This window comes from Condylostylus longicornis, unplaced genomic scaffold, assembly GCF_029603195.1.
Source record: "Condylostylus longicornis isolate FDR11 unplaced genomic scaffold, ASM2960319v2 ptg000171l, whole genome shotgun sequence".
NCBI classification, from domain to species: domain Eukaryota; kingdom Metazoa; phylum Arthropoda; class Insecta; order Diptera; family Dolichopodidae; genus Condylostylus; species Condylostylus longicornis.
The window spans coordinates 332,433-350,428 of NW_026578139.1; the positions used below are offsets into that span (position 1 = coordinate 332,433).

Here is a 17,996-nt window from a genome sequence, read left to right on the forward strand (position 1 = left end):
AATTCGGTACTAAAATTCATTGCACAAATGTATGTAATGCGTGTGGCGTACCATTTCTATGCAAAAAGTCTTAGGTTCGAACCCTGTAAAATGCAATTTGTCAGATAAACTTTTTTTCATTGATAATTTTATTTTTTTTTCTTTTTATTGAAAATGAAATTAAAAAAGTTTTACCCTTACAAATCAATATCAGCGAGTTTCCGTTCTAAATATTTTCTTGAAAATATCCTATTTGTAAGAAGTTTAGTGAAATTGAATAACATTTTGTAAAATTTTGTCCTAAAAATAAAGTCAAGAAATTTAATGTACCCTTATGTTTTGCTTAGTAGTACATTTTGCAGCAGATCGCGAAAATAATTCATAACTAAATACGTACGTACATACTTATTATAGAACAATGTAGATTTTATTAAATCTTTACAATTTTCCTAAGGAGTGTTCATTTTTTGTTATAACTCACACTTCCAAATATGAATTTACATACAATATTTATACAACCAAAATTAATAAAAACTTTACCCCTACAGGATGTAGTACCATTTTGTAAAAAGCGGTCCGAAAGAGGCAAAACTCTATCTAATGCCTTTTGTCCCGTGCCTCTAGCCCTTCTAGAAGTACCCGTACTTTTTGACAACTTAGAAGTAGCTATATAAATATAATGTAAAATGGGATGGTTTTTAAAGAGTTATATGATATATGAATAAAATATAGAATTATAAAGGGAAATTTAAGGTAAAGTGCAGCCTGGTGGGTAGCGTGGTAGTCTGATAACCAGAAAACAGATCGATGCTCGCCTGGATATTGTATTTTTCTTTGTTTGGATTATTTTAAAAAAATTTTGTTTTATTTTTTTAATGTCTAAGAAATAAATATTATTATAAAAGTTTAAGATAAATTTCCAAAAAAAAAATTGTTATGATTAGTGTTTTGGAAAAATTCGCAAAAATTTTAAGTACATGAGCATGTATGTATATTTTTTTTTAAAGCTTCCTAACTAATTTTTTTTAAGTTTGCTATATGAATTGAATAATATTCAAAACTGTGGTTTAGAAATAAATTTTAAAAACATAATTATTAAGTCATGGGGGTAAACTTACAGAAATAAATTTTTCAAATAAAGAAAAGGTTTAGGCATAAGCAATATGATATTTTTATTCAAATATAGGTATGTACATATGAATGTATCAGAATTGAACATTTTGAAATTTTTCGTTTCAACATATGAACGTATGGACATATGAATATTATATTAGAATTGAAAATTTTAAAATTTTTTGTTGGAACAATTAGAAATTAAATTTTAATTACAAACATACATAATTATGAATGTATACCTAATCTTTTAAATTGTGGGTGAACATATAGAATTAAATTTTCCAAATGAAGAAAAGGTTTAGACAAAAACACAATAAAATTTTTATTTAAATATATGTCTGTATTTTCAAATAAAGAAAAGGTTAGGCAAAAACAAAATAGTAATTTTATTCAAATATATGTACATATGTATATATGAATCTTTTAGAATTTAGAATTTTAGAGTTTTTAGCTCGAATAATAAAAAGATAATTTTAAGTACATGCGTACATAAATTGTATATCTTTATTTTTTTTTAGCTTGCTGACGAAACCTAATGTTCAAAACAATAACAAATGAAGCATTCAGTTGCCACAAAACATCTGATGTCTTTGATAAAAACTGACATTTATTTACGTTAAGATTATTTCGATTTTTCGAACCAAAAGTATGTGAGATCATTATATTTTCAAATATTATTTATTACTCGGTTTGTGTTTCTAATAATAACGTAAAACGTGTTATTTATTTCTTAGTTTGCGTTTCCAATAATATAAAAATTCCAATTTCAGAAAATCTTAAAATAGAGCCCTTTCGGGGCTAAAAAGTTCCAATGTCAGATTTTTTGGGACCCTAGAGGCAAAACCCTATCTAATGTCTTTTTCCCCCAGGTCTCTAGCCTTCTAGAAGTACCCGTGCTCTTTGACACCTGAGAAATAGCCATATGTATAAAATATAGAACTATAAGCGGAATTTCAAACTACTGCGTAGCCTGGTGGATAGCGTGGTAATCTGATAATCAGAAGGTTATTGGGTCGATGTTTGCCTGGATATTGTTGTATTTTTATTTTTTTGGATTACTTGAAAAAAAGTTTTTTTTAATTTTTTGTTTTATTTTTTTTTTAAATATAAATAATGGTTTGGAAAAATTCAGAAAAATTTTAAGGAGATAAGATGTATGCATATTTTTCTAAAGCTTCCTAACTAATTTTTTTTAAGCTTTCAATCTGAATTGAATAATATTCAAAACTGGGGTTTTGCATATAGAAATAAATTTTAAAAATATAATTATTAAATCGTGGGGATTAACATACAGAAATAAATTTTTCAAATGAAGAAAAGGTTTAGACATAAACAAAATAATATTTTTATTCAAATATATGTACGTACATATGAATGTATTACAATTGAACATTTTGAAATTTTTCGTTCCAACCATTAGAAATAAAATTGTAAGTACAAATATACATAATTATGAATGTATACCTTTTTTTTTAAAACTGTGGGTGAACACATAGAATTAAATTTTTCAAATAAAGAAAAGGTTAAGGCATAAACAAAATAATATTATTATTGAAATACATGTATGTACATATGAATGGATTAGAATTAAGCATTTTACAGTTTTTTGCTCGAACAATAAAAGTAAAATTTTAAGAAGAACCGTACATAAAATTGTATGTATATAAAATGTATGTATATTTTTTCAAAGCTTGCTGACGGAAAATAATATTCAATACAATTACAAATTTCTTCTGCTTCAATATTCAGATACCGCAGGACATCTGACGTCTTTAATAAGAGATCATATATATTTACGCTAAACTTAATTTATTTACTCTCTCCAAGGACAAATTTCTAAGCAGGATAGGGAAGTCTCAGCCTCAAGATGAGTTCCTAGAGGTTGCTGAGGATGGATAAAGAAAAGGACGGGGCCTGCTCCATGACCTTCTTCGTGGATGATTCCGTCTTGGAAGGTCTACGGAAAGTGGAATTCCGACTTTTCCTGCACTTCTTCCGTGTAACCGTTCGGGTTAAAGAAGGGAAATCCTCACAAAGTGCTGGCGTTAGGGCAGGACAATTTGAAAAGCCAACGCCCACCGCGACAACAACGAGCACTTCAGGCCAACCAAAAGAGCCATCGAAAATGGCAGCAAGGCAAATGGAAGGAAGCAAGGCAAAAGGAGTGAACCAAAAGTGCTCAAGCCCATTGAGAAACCCGTAACTGCTTCGGCATTTGCTGCCGTAGGGGTCTCCTAGGCCCTCCTAGGCTCCTAGGATGGCAGAAGAGGCTGTAGCGGGACAGGCGCCCACCAAGATGCGCAAAAAGGCGGCAATGGGAAGTAAAGCTCATGTAAAGGCTTTGCTTAAAGGGCCAAAGCCCATAGACAAGAGCCGGAGAAAATGATATGGCTGTGAGGTGCATCTAAATAAATCTACAGCATGCTAGGACATCCACGGATCTTCGGGCTCATAGATTTATGAAGGATCACCGTGATATCGCCCTTATTCAACATCTTTATATAGTGAAGGATTAGGTTAAGGGCCAAGACTAACATACCTAACATACCTCAGTTTTCTCGCTACACCTCGTTGCGTTAACATCTAATTTTTGGCTTTGTTTTTATTTTCTTTTATTTTTCTAATATAGCGGTAAATTGTTCAAAATGTGGCACTTTGATCAACAATAATTTAAATGTAAAGTGCAGTTCACTTTGTGAATCGATTTATTGCTTAAAATGCTCTAATATTACTAATAGCGTTTTAAGACTTATAAATAAAGAAAATTGCTATATTTCTTGGCGATGCAACTCTTGCTTCAGCATCTCTTTTCGTGATATTTTGGTTAAGTTGGATAATTTATCTAATGAATTGTCATCCATCAAAAATACCATTCTGAAATTGTCTAATCCTGTTTCCAAGGATCCTGTTTTAATCAACACTATGCCATCTAGCATTTCTTTAGATAAAGTGGAACTAAGTTCAGTATCTACGGATATAAATGCTAATAATGTAAGTGAACAGTGTAATCCCAAACATATTGCTGTTTCTTCACTTAATGATCATGAGTCTGAAAGTGCTACTGTGGATGACAACGCCTGTAATTTGGTTGTTGTACAGCGTCAAAAATGGCTACATGTTTCTCGTCTCGACAAAAATACAACATATCAGAATGTGATAAATTATGTATCCTCTAAGCTCAAGATTGATTGATAACTGATTGTTCAAGTTATCAAATGTTTTAAATTAGTAAAAAAGGATGCTGACTTAGTCAGCTGAATGCCATTTCATTTAAAATAAGTGTACCTGTGGAATTTTACAATATTATCAACGCTACAGAATTTTGGCCATCAGGAATTGAAACAAAAGATTTTATATTTCAAAAAAACTCATCATCAGTTCAGCAAAAACAAATAAGTTAACATGTGCCACATTAAATAAAATTTCTAATGTAGCATACAATTCTTTGTCGCTTACTACATCTCCGTACCAAACCAGTGGTAAGGTTAATTTATCTCTCTCATCTGAAAACTCATTCAATACGGCAAATTCTACTTTCTCTGATGACAATTTCTTTAATTTATATTATCAAAATACGAGAGGCCTACGTACTAAAACTAATGAATTCTACAGAACTGCATATGATAATTTCTTTTCTGTCATTGCTTGTTCTGAAACATGGCTACACAATGGAATTTTTTCTTCTGAATTATTCGATGAGTCTATTTATTGTGTTTATCGAAAAGACAGAGATTCATTAGCTACAGGTCGGCGACTTGGTGGTGGAGTATTACTAGCTGTGAATTCATCTTACTACAGTCAGCCTATTACTCTTTTAAATCATGATAATTCAATCGAACAATTATGTGTAAGAATTACATTTAATAAGTCTAATACTTTTTGCAATAATATTTCTAATACAAAGAATTTATTTGTAATTTTAAGTTATATTCCCCCAAATAGTGAATTTGAACTTTATAAATTACACATTCAAAATATTCAACATATTTTTGATTTAAATTGTGATATAAATAATTATTTTTGTATATTGGGTGATTTTAATCTACCTTCAATATCGTGGCAATATATTGATAATAATGTAAACAAAATTTTAATGCCATTTAAAGCTAATTATTGTGATTCGTATGTTGTAGATTCTTTATTTTCACTTGACTTAGCTCAAATCAATAATATTTTTAATATTTTAAATAAATTATTAGATTTAGTTTTTATCTCTAATGATATTAGTTTTATGATTAATGAATTTGAAATTCCTATTGTAAAAAAAGATTTATATCACCCACCATTATTAATTAAGCTTAAATTTGTTAATGATTTACCTGTTGAAATTGTAAATATTCCACAATTCAATTTTAAATGTGGTGATTTTTCTTCGTTAAATAGTTACTTGTCTCTATTTGACTGGCATAAAATTTTAAATGACAAGCTTTGTTTAAGTAAATCTTATAATGAATTTTTAAAAATTTTATTTTTAGGTATTTCTAAATATATTCCAAAGAAAAGTGTAATCAAGTCTCGGCATCCACCTTGGTATTATAAGAGGATTCTTTCTTTGAAAAATGCGAAGAATAGTGCTTATAGAAAATTTAAGCGCAGCTCGCTTTCAGCAGATAAGATAGTCTTTCAGTGGTTGCGAAGGGAATTCGATTTTTTAAGTAAAACTATATTTTGGCTTGTGAATCGAATATGAAGTCTAACCCTAGATTTTTTTGGACATATATCAATGCGCATAAAAGATCTTCTGGTTTTCCTACTGGCATTTTTTATAATGAATCTATAGCTTCTGATATTCAATGAACATGTAATTTGTTCGCTAAATACTTTGAATCTGTTTATGAAAAATCTAATATTTCTCAGTTACTGGATTATAATGACGATGTTCACCAGGTTCTAGATTTAGGATATTTGCAATTGACTTACCGTGACGTTTATGATAAGATTTCCCAATCTGATCATAATTTAAGTACAGGTCCAGATGGGATTCCAAATTCTGTACTAAAAAATTGTATATCCAGTATATCTGAACTTTTATTAATAATTTTTAATAGGTCTTTGAAAGAAGGTGTTTTTCTTGATCTTTGGAAATTTTCTAATATTTTTCCTATTTTTAAGAACGGTTCAAAATTAAATATTAGAAAGTACAGACCTATAGCTAAGTTATCCGCTATTCCAAAGATATTCGAGGCTATAGTCACTGACAAAATTTATTTTTTAGCCAAGGAAATTATTTCACCAAATCAACGTGGTTTTGTCAAAGGTAGATCAACCAGTTCTAATTTATCAACTTTTTTGAACTCAGTCTACAATGCAGTGGAACGTGCTTTTCAGGTGGACGCTATTTTCACTGACATATCTAAGGCTTTTGATAAAGTAGATCATTTTAAACTTCTTTCTAAGCTGCAAGCACTAGGTTTTCATGGTACAACTTTGAAGTGGATACGTTCTTATTTATTAGAGCGCAAAATTTCTGTTAAAATCTCCAATTGTGAATCTTATTCATTTCTAGCTACCTCTGGATTTCCTCAAGGAACGCATTTGGGCCCTTTGCTCTTTCTTTTATTCACAAATGATTGTGCTTGTCATATTGACTGTTCTATTTTATCATTTGCTGATGACACAAAATTGTTTTCTATTATTAGATCAGTGGAGGATTGTCATCGGCTCCAGTTATTTATTCATAAATTTTATAACTGGTGTTCTTCGAATGGTTTCATGTTAAATGTAGAAAAATGTAAGGTCATGAGATTCTATAGAACAAATAATTTCATTAATTTTAGCTATAGGGTGAATAATTTTATATTAGATAGTGTCGATGAAATAAAGGATTTGGGGATAAATTCTGGATAACAGGCTTACTTTTAATCTTCATATCGACCATGTAATTTCAAAGGCTTTTTCTATGCTGGGTTTTATCAAGAGGCAGTTTTCTGATCCCTATACATTTAAAAGCTTATTTGTCTCGTTGGTCCGTCCTCACCTCGAATATGCTGCTCTTATTTGGATGCCATCGTACGAAAATCATATAAAGCGTATTGAATCTGTCCAGAAGAATATGGTTCGGTTTTGCTTGCGTAAATTTAACTGGGAGTTGAATACCACTGGATACATTGCCAAATGTAAGCTCATTGATATTCAAACTCTTGAATGTAGACGTAATGTTGCTTCTGTAATGTTTTCTTATGATGTTTTATCTGCGAGAATAAATTGCCCAGAAATTTTGAATTTATATAATATTTACGCCCCAGCACATGCTGTCAGAAATGGTCGTTTTCTATATCTTGATTCGCATAGAACTAATTATGGTTTTTGCGAGCCTATAGTTGTTTCTCAACGTTTATTTAATATTTGTTCCTCTGAAATTGATTTTGATTCTAATAGGGATAAAGTTAGAAGAGATGTCACAAAATTTTTCAATAGTACTTAAGCTTTAATTTTATTATATACTATATACATATAATGAATTTTGTTTTATTTGTTTAATTTTTCTTTACTTAATTTTAAGCTGATTTTGTATATTTTATTCCAAAATCTGTAAGGGTTATTTCCCAGTAGATTGAAATAAATAAAATAAAATAAAAGATGAGCTATTGTATGATAATACAGTTGGGGGCATGCCTAGGGCTTGCATTTTCTTTAGTAAAAGACTAACATACCTTCCCATCCCGGATTACTGCTCCAAGGATCCGGTAGCTGCGTTGGTGAAGGTGAAGTCTTCCCGAGGTTTAACAGAGTTTATTGTATGCTCATCCTACCTCCCGGCAGACTGTGCTCTTCCAGACGAACACCTGAAAAACGTACGGACTTTTGTGGAAGGAGGAACTTCCAACTGATAATAGGAAGTGATGCCAATGCCCACCACACCGTCTGGGGATGCAGTAATATAAATAAGAGAGGAGTGCCTACTTGGATTTATATATAGCAATAAGTTAATAATTATGAATGAGAGCAATAAGCCGACATTCATAAATGCAAATAAGGAAGAGGTCCTTGACATCACCCTTTGCACTGAATTTATCGGCAGTAGGGTTGGTGGATGGCATGTCTCAAATGAGACATCTATGTCCTACCATAGGCAGATTAGGTTTGATTCTCCGGAAGCTTGGCAGAAGAATTATATTGCTTGCCCGAACCAACAGATTGGAGTCAATTCGAAATGCAATCCGAGTGGAGGGCGTTCTGCAAGGGCATTGATGAACTTCCCAGCAGTGCGCGTTTTCACAGGGTATTTTCTAAAAAGTATGCTAGCAAGTTGGGCCTAATGGAACGGCCTGATGGCTCCATAACTGAGAACAGAAAGCAGACGTTGGAGTTTACGGCCTCAACACACTTTCCTGACTCGAAGATTCTTCGGAATCAGTCGCATGCGGTCATTGAAATGAGGGCATCCTGGCCCGCGAGTGATGGCTGGCAACGATCCCGTTTAGTCTTCACGATGGATAGAAAACTGTCGGAAATTTTTTGGGCCAGGTATGCGTGAAGTTACATCTCTCTGGCATAGAGGGTGGTTAAAGTGGTAAGCGACCAAGCAACCACCCAGGGTCTTTCCGTCCCATCAGCCTTACTTCTTTTCTAAATTTTTGAAAGCAATAGAAAAAGTGATTGATAGATTCCTTTGAATAGAGGGAGCTTTTGACAGCATTCCATATCATGTCATCTGTCAGTTGTTGCACAAACGAGGGATTGATACGACGACGAGCAGATGAGTTAATCGGATGCTACAGCATATTATTATTAAGTGCACCATAGCTAACGATACACTTTTCATCTCCGCTGTAAAAGGGTGTCCGCAGGACAGGGTCCTCACGCCCCTCCTGTGGTCTATTTTAGTGGATGATCTAATAGCTTCTCTCGGGGGCTCCGGAGCACGTCTGTGGGGTTACACCTTCGTCATACGGCGCAAATTTGAGAGCGCAATTTCTGATCTTCTACAGCAAAATGTACGTGTTGTAGAAAGGTGGTGCGAAGGCGTTGGGTTAAATATAAATCCCAGCAAAGACACTCTGATTGCCTTCACCAGACGCAGAAGCAGGAATAAATTAACAAGCCCAATTCTGTTTGGTGAACGTATTAGTTACTCTAGGGAGGTGAGGTATCTGGGTTTAACCCTGGATGATCGCCTCTTCTTCTGGGAGGTCTTCGGCCCCTTGGACGTGTAGGAACTTCATCGGTAGGGCCAAGGGGATCGGTCCCAGGATAGAACTGTGGCTATATATGGCCCATGCTAGGCCCACCGTCATCTATACGTCGATTGTATTGTACCATAGGAGTCGGCAGGCGAGTGTGCGGGCCAAGCTAAAAAAGCTGCAGAGGTTGGAGTGACCTAGGCAATGCCTACGGCTCCTACCGCTGGGTTGGAGCAGATGATTGGGTTACCACCGCTGCACCTCCATATATTGAAGGAAGCTCTGTTAGTGACCTACCGCCTTCACTCTGACGAAGACAAGGCGGGGCGAAAGCTGGCCCCCAGGACTCACAGAGTCTGGGGCAATGAGTGCCTAGGAGTGACCGGGGCAATGCGGACGGGTCCTAACGCTGCGTTGTAGGTGGTGATTGGGTTTCCACCACTGCATCTCCATATACTGAAGGAATCTCTGTTAGTGACCTACCGACTTCACTCTGGCGAGGACAAGGTGGGGTGAAAGCTGGCCTAGATGACTCACAGAGACTTCATTGAGAACGATCCGATTCTAAGAATAACCATGTTGGATGCATGTCTGCCGCGGTACAACTTCGACCGCAAGTACAGGGTTCTGTTTCCCGATCGAAGGACGTGGAAGCGGGTTGTCCCAGTACTTGAGTCGGGTTCTAGCGTGTGGGATGCAGACGGTTCCAAAATACCCGAACACGCGTATATATGCGACCCTTGACCCGTATTGCACTGTGTTTCAAGTCGAAATACATGCCATAGAAATCTGTCTGAAAGTCAATTAAGAGGATATAAAAACTGTACGATCTATGTGTTCTCGGACAGCAGGACTGCATTGTTGGCGCTTCATTTGGCTCAGGCTACATTCAAGCTGGTCTGGGCTGCCCTGCTGCACTTGTGGAATTGGCATCGGAGAACAGAATCACGCTCACTTGGGTGCCAGACAAAAGTGGCCATGCGGGTAACAAGGTTCCCGATGGGCTAGCGCGGAGGGGATCTGGGGATGCCTCTGCAGTTTCTGCCCTTCTGTGGTCTTCTTCCGCCGTGAAGGCGAGGCCTGCCTGCCTGCTCGCGACGGAATGCAGCCTTCACTGGCGGGGCACGAAAGGGTGCCGTCATGGAAAGGTGTTTCTTTCGGCGTGCTCCAGCGGATTCACCGCAGAGTTTCTGGGAATTAACAGTAGCTGGGTTCGCGCTATTGCGAATTTCTTCACTTGGCACTGCCCAGAGAAGTAAAACCTGCATAGGCTGGGGAAGTCGGGTTCCCCCTGTGCAGATTTTGTGAGGGCGGTGACGAGTCCGCTGGGGTGGTTACTCCTGCCCTACTCGGTTCCCTTGAAAATCTAATCTAATCTAATCTACGTTAAACTTATTTCGATTTTTAGAACCAAAAGTAAGTGAAATCATTATATTTTTAAATATTATTTATTTCGCGGTTTGTGTTTCTAATAATAACGTTACACGTATCATTAGCACTTTTCCAATAAATTTTTGAAAAGAAGTGCTTATTAGTTTCACTCTGTCCGTTCGTCCACCTTCCGTCCGACCATCCGTCCGTCCGTCCGTCCGTCTGTCCGTGTGTCTGTTTACAAAACTTCTACACCCTTGAAGATAGAAACCTGAAATTTTGTATTTACATAGATCACTACTAGAAATATATTTCCGTAGAATAAAATTTTTACCTATCTCCCCCCCCTCTAGAAGCTATACGCCCCCAAAACCCTAAAAATGGCCTTTTTTAACTATTTGTTGCAATGAAACCATAAATATTTTTGAAATTTTGCAAACGCAGAAAGGCAGCAGTTTGCTTTCCCTAGCGCGGCATACTATAGTTAAACTTTACAAAAACAAAATGGCTGTTCAAATTTACCGTTATCTAAAGTCTTTTTTTTTCAAATTTTTGATTTCGTTTTCCTTTTAGACCCCAGCCTGTAGAAGCTTGAAATTTCAGACGGTTTTAGACAATAATCAATAGTTCGTTTCGTTAAAAGAAAATTTTTTTCCATCTCCACCCCCTCTCAAGTTATCGCCTCTTGAAATTTGTAATATTTGAATTTTTGACACCTTATATTTCCGAAACCACAAGCTTTTTTAAATTTCTATAAACGCAAAAAGCTAACGGTAAACTCCGTGACATTAAAAAATATAATTATTTTTCTTAACTCACACAATTAAACCTTAAAATCGAGCGTTATGTTAACTCCTCTTTATATTAATTTTTGCTTTATTTCAAAGACTGCATATATGCATCATGCTAAATATATGCAATCCTTTAAATAGTTTTGTATATGAATGAAAATAATTGTAATAGCGTGATAGGTATACATAGATTGTATTTAAAAACAGAATTTTCATTTGTTGAAAGAAAAAGTGCTACAATACAAATCATTGGTTTTACCCAACTTTATTTATTTATTTCTTGGTTTGTGTTTCTAATTATATAAAGTATAATTTTTTTTGAAAAAATCTTAAAATATAGCTATTTCAGGGTTAAACATTTCCAATGTCAGATTTTTCTGCGACCCTATAGAGGCAAAATTCGATCTAATGCCTTTTGTCCCATGTCTCTAGCCCTTCTAGAAGTCCGCGTACTTTTTGGCACCTGAGAAGTAGCTATATATATATATAATGCAAAATAGGATGGTTTTTGAAGAGTTATACGAAATTTGTATAAAATATAGATTTACATATTTGTTTTTAATCTCCCCCGACATTTTAAATAAAATTGTGGTTAACTCTAACCTTAGGTCTCGTTCCCCTGATCTTTTCATTGTTCCTTTTCATAGAACCAATTATGGGAAACATGAACCTGTCAGCAGAATGCTACGTTTATGCAACAAAAACAAACACAGACTTGACTTTTCGCTGAAGAAAGACACGATGAAAAAGCTTCTATTTACTTATAGTTAAGTATAACCCTTTTCATTATTTTAACAAATTATTGTTTTAGTTTTTCATTATTTATATTCATATTTAATGGAGTAATAATACTTATAAGTTTTATTTTGTATAATTTTTAAATTTAATTTTTATGTCAAAAATTTGTTCTGTCTAAAAAATTTGTATCAGTATGTGCATTCTTTAATTTTAAGCTATGTAAAATGTTTGAGCTAAACATAAATAAATAAATAAAGGGAAATTGAAGGTACTGCGTAGCCTGGTGGGTAGCGTGGTAGTCAGATAACCAGAAGGTTATTTTATCGATGCTTGCCTGGACATTTTTTTTTCATTTTGTTTAAATTTTTGGCTTTATTTTTTTTTTATATATAACACATATACATATATTATTATAAAAGTTTAAAGAAAATTTCCAAAAAAATATTGTTATAATAGTTTGGAAAAATTCGCAAAAATTTTAACTACATAAATATGTATATATGTATATTTTGTTTAAAGCTTCCTAACTAATTTTTTTTAAGCTTTCAATCTGAATTGAATAATATTCAAAACTGTGGTTTGGCATATAGAAATAAATTTTAAACACATAATTATTAAATCATGGGGGTAAAAACACAGAAATAAATTTTTCAAATAAAGAAAAGGTTTAGGCATAAAAAAATAATATTTTAATTCAAATATATGTATGTACATATGAATGTATTAGAATTGAACATTTTGAACTTTATTGTTGGAACAATTAGAAATTAAATTTTAATTACAAACATACATAATTATGAATGTATACCCATTTTTTTAAAACTGTGGGTGAACATACAGAATTAAATTTTCCAAATAAAGAAAAGGTTTAGGCAAAAACAAAATAATAATTTTATTCAAATGTATGTATGTACGAGTATATATGAATCAATTAGAATTTAACATTAGAGATTTTCGCTCGAACAATAAAAACGAAATTTTAAGTACATACTCGTCCGTGTACGTACATGAATTGTGTTTCTATATTTTTTAAAACTTGCTGAGGAAACATAATATTCAAAACAATAACAAATGAAGCATTAACATGCAGTTGCCACAAAAAATCTGATGTCTTTGATAGAAGATATTTATTTAAGTTTATTTCGATTTTCAAACTAAAAGTATGTAAGATCATTACGTTATATTTTCACATATTATTTATTTTTCGTTCTCGGTTTGTGTTTCCAATAATATAAAGTTTTATTTATTTCTTGGTTTGTGTTTCCAGTATGTAGAAAAACGTGATTTTCTTATACAAAAATTTTTTCAGAAAATCCTAAAATTAATTATTTTTTCAACTTGGCACTACAATCGCTTCCCACATTTTAAATTAACTTTCCCCAAGAGAAGCTGTCATTTAATAATAATGAAATGCTTTTAGTGCCATTTTATATGTTGAAGGCGGAAGTTGTGCATGTAATTTTTCTGCGTGTTTGCATGCATTTTAAGAAATTTAAATAATTGCGAATGAAAAAATTATTATATTTAATTGATTTTTGATATAATGATTTTGATTTATGATAAGTATACATTTATTTTGTTGTTTCAATTTAAAAAAATTCATATAAAATTAGATTGTGCTTTCAAGTTTCTCTCTTAGCATTGGAACTTGTTAGAAATAAAGACGTTGTAATTATTGTTATAGAGAAAAAAGAAAGTAATGTCAAAAAGTGGGTAGAATATTGTTACTAGATATAGTTAGAAAATCCGTATTTTATTGTTGCCTCTTTTTTTAACAAAATTTTTTAATAGCTTTAGTATATGATATTTATCTATGCTATATTCTGCTATTTTCTTCCCTTGGAAATAGCTCTTTAATTAGGCACGGTTAGCGAAATATTACAAAAATAAATGCGCAAATCAATTTATTTTCAGAGAAAGTGAAAAAAATGCATTCATATATGAAATATAAAAGAGTTTTTAGCACTTTTCCAAAAAAATTTTGAAAAAAAATGCTTATTAGTTTCATATGTCCATCGTTCCGCTCGTCCGTCCCTCCGTATGTCTGTTTACAAAACTTCTACACCCTTTGAGATAAAAAATTAAAATTTCATATGCATCTGTAAGTTGATTATTATTCCTCCACATTGCTTAATAACTGTTATATTGCTTAATAACTGTTATATTAAGCAATGTGGAGGAATATCCAAAAATAAAGAAGATGCTAAAAGTAGCCAAAATGAACTTTAGGGTCAACATGATAATAATCAACTTAAAAACGATCAAGAACAAGAGTACAGAGAATTAACAAAAAAAAATAAATGAATCTAAAGTAGACTGACATTCCTACGAAAATAAAATCCAAGGTGATGACTAGAGGCTTGCATCCTTCGTGCCAATCTGAAGATATTAATAATGAGCTTAAAGAGAGAGACTTTAAACTTATTGACGTCATTAATAAAATTAAAAAGCAGAATAAAGAGTGTTCTCCTCACTATGATTCGACTTCCCCTCTTCTTGTTAATCTTTGAAAATTCGGAGGACATAATTAAAATTTGCAAAATTGATGTACTTCAGCAAATGAAAATTAAAATTGAGTCACTAAGAAGAAATAATTTAGTTCCTCAATGCAGAAGATGTCACGGATATTTCGTAGCTCAATCCCGGCGGATTGGGCTACGAAATATCCGCAGTAAGGTATGTTTGTGGTAAGAGTCCACTAAAATCCAAATAGAAATCCAGACGTGACGGACTTACAATGAGCGGCTCTCTGGTCTGCGACTGATCCCTGAGCGACGGTAGAAATTATATGTGCTGCCTTGCACGAGGGAATTGTTCTCAAAGGCTAGGAGAAGAAATCTCCGAAATAAAACAAACAAATGCAATGAACAAAACACAAGGATTGAATACCCCAGGTGGTAATCCAGTTATGCAGGAAAATCCACACTCTTCGGAGGCTGGTCTCATGGATTCTGGGGGAGACCACTTATTGCATAGTAAATCGGCGTTGATGGACCCATTTAGAAGGAGATCGGGGGTCATGCGATAACCCCCATTGGTGATTGCAGAGGAAAAAGGACAGATTTAAGGATGATAACTCTGAGAAAAAGTCCAATAAGTTTGCGGAAGACAAAAAAATAAAAACCCAAGAGGGTAATACGAAAAGGCATCTTATACAGGAGAATAAATTGGATACTGAGGACTCGAGAATAACCGAGTTGGAGAGTCTTTGTAAGGTGCTACAAAACGAGATCTGCAAAATACAGGCACAGAATGTAGATTTAAAAAATCAAATAAAATCTGCATCAACAGAAAAGTAAAAAAAACAAAGACGCGGAAGTTATCGTATATGAAACCGACGAGGAAGAACTGGCAAGAGAAACTGACTGGATCCTAGAACAGAATAATGCAAAGAAGCGAAAAATGGAAAAGTCTCCTGAAATAAATTCAGAGAGCACAGTTAACAAAAATAATCTAACCAGCCCTAAAATGAAGGCTGAAAATCCAAAAAAGCAGAAGCTTTATATTGAGCAGCATTAAAAACTACTCCCACATATTTAAGATATGAAAAGAAGAAAAAACGTTAAGACTAATATGATGAATAATGATCAATTAAAAATAAATGTGGAAAATGAAAATGAATACAGATTACAAAAGCTATAATTAAGCCTAGACTGGAGTGGCACACTTACGAGAATAAACTGACGAGGCCAGTTAAAAATATGGCTAGAAATCTCCATCCATCGTGTGAGCCAAAGGAGATAAAAAAAGAGCTTATTAGCAAAGGCTTTAAATGTCTAGATGTTGTAAATAAAATCAAAAGGAAGAAGGAAAATGGAAAATATATTTCAGTAAAACTTCCGCTCTTTATGTTATCTTTTGACCATTCGGAAGAGATAACCAAGATCTATAAAATAGAATGCTTACAACACATGAGAGTAAAAATTGAAGCTCTTAGAAGCAGCAAATCCATTCCTCAATGCAAGAGATGCCAGAGATCTGGACACACACAAAAGTTTTACCAAAGAGAGGCTAGATGTGTAAAATGTGCTGGTAATCATATGACAGCGGAGTGCAACAAGAAGGATAATTTTCAGCCCAAATGTGCGAACTACAATGAGGCACACCCTGCTAGCTATCAAGGCTGTTTGGTTGCAAAAGAATTGCAAAAAAGAAGATTGAAAAAGAATAAGATCAAAAAACCAAGTTAAATTTAATGAAAAAGAACTCCAAAAATAGACAGAATGACGGAAATATAGATATTTCCGTCATTCTAAAAAAACAAGAAATTTAGATATTTGTTTGCTGGCGGAGGCTCATTTGACATATTATACGAGCCTTAAAATATGATTGCTGTAAAGCGGTACATCCTGGCAATCAGCCAAGAGGAGGTAGTGCAATACTAATAAAAGCAAGTATAGAACATCATGAAGAATTCAAGATAGAAACAGCTGATTTTCAGCTTATTTCGATAAAAATTGAATCGACTAAATAGGACTTTATTGTTGGTGCTGTATACTGTGCACCAAATTGCAGCATTAAGAAAAATACTTTTAAAGATCTCCTATACAATCATGGACACAGATATCTAATAGGAGATGACTATAATGCCAAACATGCAGATTGGGGTTCTAGAATCACCTCAACTAGAGGAAGAGAGCTAAGAAAAGCTATTCAAGAACCAGGTTGTTGTTATCACTCCACTTGCACTCCTTATTATTAGCCTACTGACACTAACAAGATTCTTGATATTATTGACTTTTTCATAACCAAAAAAAATATCAGAAAACTTTCTAAACCTTGAAGATAATTATGACTTTAATTCAGATCACTCCGCTGTCATATTAAAACTAAGTGAAAAAATAACTAAAACATTATTTAGGCCCAGTTTAACAAATAGGACTACAGATTGGGTGAGCTTTAGATACGAAATAAAAAACAATATTGACGTAAATATTAATATACAATCAAGAGAACAATTACATGTGGAGCTAGAAGGATTTATTGAAATCATACAAAGAGCTGCATGGAACAATACAAAAATGTCAAAGTACAAACCGACAACAAATAGCTACCCTCGAGAAATAACTGATTTAGTAGGTGAAAAGAGAAGAGCCAGACGTAGATGGCAACGTTCGCGTCACCCTGATGATAAAACTATTTTAAACAGACTTTCCCAGGTGCTTAAAAGAAAAATCCAAGAATGTAAAACGGCAACATACGAAAATTATATAAAGAACTTGTCAGCTACGAATTAAACAAATTATTCCTTATGGAAGGCGGCACGGAGCAAAAAGAAACCGATTAGGCATGCTCCGCCACTGATGAAAGCAAATGCAGTTAGGCGAGGAGCAATAAAGAAAAGGCCGAATTGTTTGCTGATCACTTGGAAAACATATTCACGCTAAACGGAATAACCTCAGATGTGGGTTTGGTAGAATCTATCGCAAATGAAGCGACACCATAGCTCCACTTACTCAATTAGAGGTTGCGGAAGAGATAAGATCCCTGAAGTTGAAAAATCGCCAGGTTTTGATCTTATTAATGCGGAAGTACTGAGAGAGCTACCAGACGAGGCATTGGAACATCTGACGAAAATCATGAAAATTTCATGGGAAATTCTTGAGGGAAACAAAGTCTTAGAGGTTATTTCACTGTTACCAATGATGTCTAAGCTTTTCGAAAAACTGCTATTAAGGAGATTGAAGCCAATAATAGAAAATAGGAGCTTAATACCGAACCTTCAATTTGGTTCGGTATTAGAAGAAACCATTCTACAATAGACCAGGTCCATAGAATAACTAATATTATAGAAAAAAGCTTGGAAAATAAGGAAATCTGCTCTTCTATTCCAAACCACTAATTTGGGTTTAGAGCAAGACATTCATACAAGTATTAA

General features: G+C 33.6%; 1 protein-coding gene across 1 annotated transcript in view; it reads right to left on the reverse strand.

The window, feature by feature from the left end:
- The window catches only part of LOC129616280 (solute carrier family 12 member 7), a gene marked incomplete at its 5' end in the record, with an annotated part of 277,715 nt that overhangs the window by 206,773 nt on the left and 52,946 nt on the right, over window positions 1-17,996 (reverse strand). The gene's annotated exons all lie outside the window — the stretch shown is intronic.